The 6,134-nt window shown below is 45.1% G+C and overlaps 1 pseudogene across 1 annotated transcript; it reads left to right on the forward strand.

The window, feature by feature from the left end:
• Positions 1 to 470: 470 nt before the first annotated feature.
• On the forward strand, positions 471 to 4,110 carry LOC147464560 (uncharacterized; annotated as a pseudogene). The gene is made up of 7 exons (XR_015188537.1): positions 471 to 604; positions 1,294 to 1,322; positions 1,450 to 1,538; positions 1,631 to 1,705; positions 2,857 to 2,865; positions 2,976 to 3,082; positions 3,215 to 4,110. The product of XR_015188537.1 is annotated as an uncharacterized LOC147464560 (transcript).
• Positions 4,111 to 6,134: the final 2,024 nt, after the last annotated feature.

A 6,134-nucleotide genomic window follows, 5' to 3' on the forward strand; every position in this document is an offset into this window, starting at 1 on the left:
CCTCACACTCATCCCTTGTGCGCTATATGTTGAGACTAGGAATGGCAACAACATTGCATACACATTGCCAAACGGAGCTGCAGGCCTTGTTGGCAACTAGCTTGATGCCATTTCGAGTATGCTTTTGGATGGGGGGTTTGCTTGCTTAAATATGGCGGAGGCATGCCCATCCCATTTCAACCAATGAGAGATTTGTGTTTGACTTGTTACTTGGTGAGTCAAAGGTCCTTTTTCCGATATCTGAACGCAGCAGCCACCACGTGGCATTAGATTTAAATTTTTTAAAAAACATCGCTGCCAAACTTCGCCTCGCCGTGAAAAGCTACCAGGCGAATAAAATAAAAAGCGCATTCTACGTTGCGTTGCAGTCGCGCAGATCATCAAGTTGAAGGGTACGTCGCATACTTGCCAACGTGATGAGCACTCCCAACGACAAGTCTACAGATTAGTAGCTCTGAGGGGGAGAAAGCATGGCCAAGATGATGGAGAAGATCGTCGACAAACTGCATATGGGCGGCCACAAGAAGGAGGAGCCCCACACTGTAGGAGCCGCCCATGCGCCTCATTATGCAACCCCCCCTAGCTATGGCGCCGCATGGTAGAGGTCTCGTTCTAGTGCTACTGAAACAGAAGATATCAGATTTCAATCAATGATAAGTTGGCCCAATCTAGAGTCGAATCACCAACACTCATTGCCTTCCCAAGTGGTTCAGCACATGCATATGTCTTAGTGTTTTCTATAGATGTTATATAGCAAGGCCCACCAAGCAAGACTAGTTATGAAATGGTGATGCATGTTTTGGATAAGTGCCCACTTCAAAAGGGATGTGTGTAAACACCCTAAATTTAGAGTCCCTTGTCTAGTTCTAAAATCTGAGATTTCCAAATTCCACTCAGTTCAGGATCTGGTTTTGAACTCAGAGCGGGAAGATTCAGGATCTGGTTTTGAACTCAGAGCGGGAAGAGAGTAGGCCTACTGTGGGGCCGAGCGTGGCTGTCACTCTCGCGAGCTTCATTGTGCAATCACGAGCGAGGGCCGAGGGGAGACGCTCTCTGGCCAAAGCAGAGAGGCAGCTGTGTCCCAAAGCTTGAGGGCTAGCCAGAAGCAGAGCAAGAAGGCCGAAGCTGAGAAGAGAACAGAGTGAGCGTCAAATGCTCAGACCAGAAGAGGGGAGAGTACTGCAGGGCGGCAAGCTTCAAGGGGGTTTGTGAAGACTCGTAATCAGTGAACTCCATAAGCAGAAGGGGGTGCGCTACAAGTGCAATCTACCATGGTCGACAACTTGCAAGCAGCAATGCACTCTGTAGACCACATGGCTCTAGTAATCTCTCTCTCTCTCTCTCTCTCTCTCTCTCTCTCTCTCTCAGCGGCATGGACATGGGTTTCTTGATTCTCTTGATTGTAGGGTTTATTGCATGATTGTTGAGAGCTTTTTCTATCTTACATAGGGTATTGTTGCTCAAACTACTTGCAATGTTTGCGGTTTTTGTGGTCACAAGCTTGCAATTGGTATTTCACAAGTCAAACTCTGTCACAAGTAAGCTTACCTTTCATTGTAGGGGTTTTTGATGTTCCATGCTTGTTTCATATTATGTACATCTTGTGGCATAAGTTTTTTGATCTATCTAGATTTTCAGGAAACCCTTTGTGAGAGCAATAGTGCAGATTGTGTCCCTTCACCAAGGTCCCCGCCAGGACCCAACGGTAGTCCCCCTTCCCCCCATAAAAGAAAAGTAGCACTCGAGCAATTGTAGGAGGGACTGTAGCTGGAATTTTGGTGCTGGCCATTGCTATTTGTATTGCTGTCTACTGTTGTTGTTTCAAGAAGAAACCCCCTGTACAGAAGGATCCCAAAGTCGATGTTCCTCGAGAAGGAGGAGTGGAAATAAATCAAATATATGAAAACTCAGGTACATAATTCAGCTCTCAACTGAGACTCTCTCCACTGCATGTTTCTTTGTGTTGTTTCTCAAAAGGGAAGATGCAATGCACAACTCACTAAAGGCACTCTCTGAATAACAAAGGATGCTGCCAGTAAATCTTAAAGCATGTTTCTCTGTTTTGTTTCTCAAAAAGGCAGATGCCATGCACAGCTCACTAAAGATACTCTCTGAATAACAAAGGGATGCTGCCAATCCTTAAGAGTCATTTGGATCATGTTTGTCTTTCTTGGCTTAGCAAGAAACAACCAAGAATAGAAGGAAAGCCTTACCAAAACAGATATTCACAGCGTCTGTCTTCTCGAGCTTTGACCGCCGTCTATCGTAGTTTTCTATTATGACATCTCAAAGGTTTTCATGTCTTTGAAAGTCCCTGCTTTGTACCAAGCAATCAAAACTACATTTTCAGCATTAAGGTTAAGGTTGCTAGAGTTTCTACATGTAGATTCCACAACCCTTCCTAGTGTACCTCACCAGGGCGTAAAGGACAATTGCCATTTCAAAGAAGAAACACTGGTCTCGTTGATTTTAGCAGAGATGATTGCAATCAGACGGAAATGCCAACCAAACTCTCTTTACTTATTACTGAGTTTATATTAGTTAAGGATATGTGTGATGAACAATGTGGATGATTTTGAGTGATGGTGCAAAGCAGAGTTAAAAGTACTCGTGGGTGAAATTTCGTTTTTGTTCTGCCATTGGCTTTCTATTGAGCTTCTTGTTTTTCTTTTCAAACCAGGAGCTTGCTGAGGGTGACCACTCACTTGGCTTTTTTCTTCTTCTTTTTCTTTTCATGGATGCCAATTCCCAACAAGGCTATGCCGAAGCTTGCTGTTCAAGAGTTCTCCTTTGAAGAAATCAAAATTGCCACAAATAATTTCCGAACCAAGCTTGGTCAAGGGGGATTCGGTTTAGTGTACAAAGGTTTCCTTCATGAGTGTTTTTTTCATGATTGCTGAGAGATTTTCTTGAGTGTTCGACAGGATGGGACAACCAGATGCAATGACTATGATAGCATTAATTTTTGGTTATAGCCAGCATGGGTGCACGAGGAAGTTTTTGAGATCTTCCAAGGAATGCTAGCCAAAGGTCTGGAGCCATATGACTTTGTCTTGTCTAGCCTCTTGAAAGCCTGTTCAGGGTATGCTTGTCCATTGTCTTATAGTGGAGATGGTCTTTGATGAGGATGCCATTGTCGGAAGCGCTCTTGTTGACATGTATGTGAAATGCGGCGATATTTTAGATGCTTGCAAAGTGTTTAGCACTATGCCAGGAACAAAGCTGCCGTTATGGAACTCCTTGACTGCAGGGTTTGCATTGCAGGGGGGGTAAGGTTTAGTGTCGAGTTATGTCGAGGATTTGCAGAGACAAGGTTTGAAGCCGAACAAGCTGGGGTTTGCTTGCTTGCTTTCTGCTTGCAGTAGATTGGGTTAGGTGGGCAATGGCTGCATCCTTTTTCAACGGATGCACAAGAGGCATGGTGTTACCCCAACAATAGAGCACTTCACTTGCATAGCAGACCTACTGAGCCGAAAAGGGCTAGTAACACGAGCAGAAGATTTGCTTCAAAGCATGCCGGCTCCCTCAGACACTGTTGGGTGGTCTACTGTGTTGAGCCATTTTAGAACATTTGGCGATGCAAGGGACGCTTCGCACTCTTCTTCTGGCTTACATTCCAATTTAATGCACCACACATGTTTCAATGATTCAAGAAAGTCTTGAACCTTCAAGTTTCCATAAGCGATGGCGAATGTGATACACGCACCACTTTCGAGAGGGCGGGCTCTGGTGAGCACCAGCCCACGTTTCATTCCAGTTTCTTTGCTTAGTGAGTGATTATGCACATGTTCCTACTCATTAGCCGGTGCTAGCTAAGATGGAATCACTGGACATTGGGTAGCGGGGCAGCAGATGAACAATATTTGTATATCAACCAACAAGGCAGTGGGGTGAAGAGTCGCTGTACAATGCAAGGATTGCAATCGAATGACTTCAGTTGGCTGATTGCTTGGGCCGAGTTTATGAGGTGGATACCTCCTCGTCACAAAAGTTGTGAATGCACAAGCAGGTGCAAAAGGCAGCCAAATCGGCGCCAAGTTCTGGGAGGTGGTATGCACAGAGCACGACATTGATCCCACGGGGTCATACAATGGCAACATTGACGTGCAGCTGGAGAGAGTGAATGTGTACTACAACGAGGCAAGCTGTGGGCGCTATGTGCCTCACACCGTGCTCATGGATGTGGACCTTGGTTGAACCGCCATAGCAACCAGCCCGCAGCGTTTTCAAGATCGCCATCAAGGCTGCAGGAAAACAGCGTTTTCAGCCCTCTGTCGCATCATACGATCAGCGTTTTCAGTCCTCAAGTGCAGCAACAAAACAAAGCCACATCCCTGCAGATACTCAGCGTTTTCAGCCTTGAATTGCAGCAGCACCATCAGCGTTTTTCAGCCCTAAAAACGCAGCCAGACCTGCGTTTTCAATCGCCCCAAAACAGCCCCAAGTTTGGCAGATTTCCAGCAGATAGAAGACCACAGATTTCAGCCCTAAGGTTGTCGTCGTCATCCCAATCGTCGTCACTGACATAGTCCTAGACTAGCACTTTCTGGCAGAAGAGGCAGCAGGAGCTTCCCGCTCAATAGGCACCTTCTCAGCAAGAACCCGCAGAACCCCCAGCACCCTTGGCGTTTTTGGTCCCCATCCTCGCCACACATCAGCCCCAACGTTTTTCAGTTTGCATCATCGCCATCATCACCAGATTGCATAGCGTTTTCGCATACCATCAGCAGTACCAGATCCCCTAGCGTTTCCATTGCTGCCATCGCCGGAAGTTCTCAGACAGCCTAGCGTTTTTGCTAGCGATAGAAAATCTGCCAGCGTTTTTGTTTTCAGCCCATTCCGCAGAAGAGGAAGAGCATTTTCAGCCTTCTTGGACAGTAGCAGATCCAGCCCTAGTTGGTTGCAGAAGATCCCCATTTTCAGCTCATTAAAACGCAGCCAAACAATCATTTTCAGCCATCGAAACAGTCTCGAAATTCAGCAAATAGAAGACCACAGATTTCAGTCCTAAAGTCGTCATCGTCATCACTGTCGTCGTCATCGGCATAGTCTCAACTTGCATCAGTCCATTGCATACACATTGTACCACTATGTGCAATCAAAAGTAGACCACTCTTGCCGACGAGACTGGGGCCTTCGGAGGGTTTTACTTTTCTGGCGTCGTATCTCTTTATCTCTCAGTCTCATTTACTTGCACGCACAGTGTCCATTCACTTTGTTTCTGATCATAGCACTTTCCATTAAGAACGGAAGGCTCTCCCTTCCATAAGAACTAAAAGGAACCTTGAGCACAATTCGGAGCACTCATCTTGAGCAAAGCGCAAACAATCATTCCGTTGCACCTAACACACAATGTCCATTCACTTTGTTGTGATCATAGCACTTTTCATTAAGAGCGGAAGGCTCTCCCTTCCATAAGAACTAAAAGGAACCTTGAGCACAGTTCAGAGCACTCATCTTGAGCAAAGCGCAAACATTCATTCCGATGCACCTAACAACTGGGCCAAGGGTCACTACACCAAAGGCGCGGAGCTCATTGATTCTGTCCTTGACGTTGTCCCCAAAGAGGTTGAAAATTGCAATTGCCTTCAATGTGAGTGCCTTTAAGATCTCATTCTATCGTTCTTTATTCTATTTTATTATGTGAAATGTTGTTTTGTCATGTGTTCTTTGCCATTTCTCCGATGTTATAGTTCCATTTATGTCTGGTATAATGATTCTGTTGTCAATTTTGTTTATATTTGACAATGTAGCTAGCCTGTGCAATCGTCTTGTTTGAAAACAATGTTCAAATTTGTCCTCAGTGAAGGTTTGAAAACAATGTTCAGATATGTCCTCAATGAAGGTTGTCAGATTTCTTTAAGTGAAATTTTCACCGCTACTCTTCTAACTTCTCTAGCTTCCTAGTATCCCCCCTCACTTGGTAGACATTGGCTTTAGATCTACGCTCACCACTCCCAGCTAGTGCTTGATTCAAAATTTGTTTCAAATTAGCAAGGCTTTGCCACAAACTCTTTCTTCAATTAATGTTGATATGTTATATTGTCTTGTGGGTGACTACCATGGGTCTATACCTTGCACTTTCCTTCAAGGGTGAATCTGGGCTTATCTTGGATTCATCTAGGTATATATGT

This window comes from Adiantum capillus-veneris, chromosome 1, assembly GCF_014529385.1.
Source record: "Adiantum capillus-veneris isolate H3 chromosome 1, ASM1452938v2, whole genome shotgun sequence".
NCBI classification, from domain to species: Eukaryota; Viridiplantae; Streptophyta; class Polypodiopsida; order Polypodiales; family Pteridaceae; genus Adiantum; species Adiantum capillus-veneris.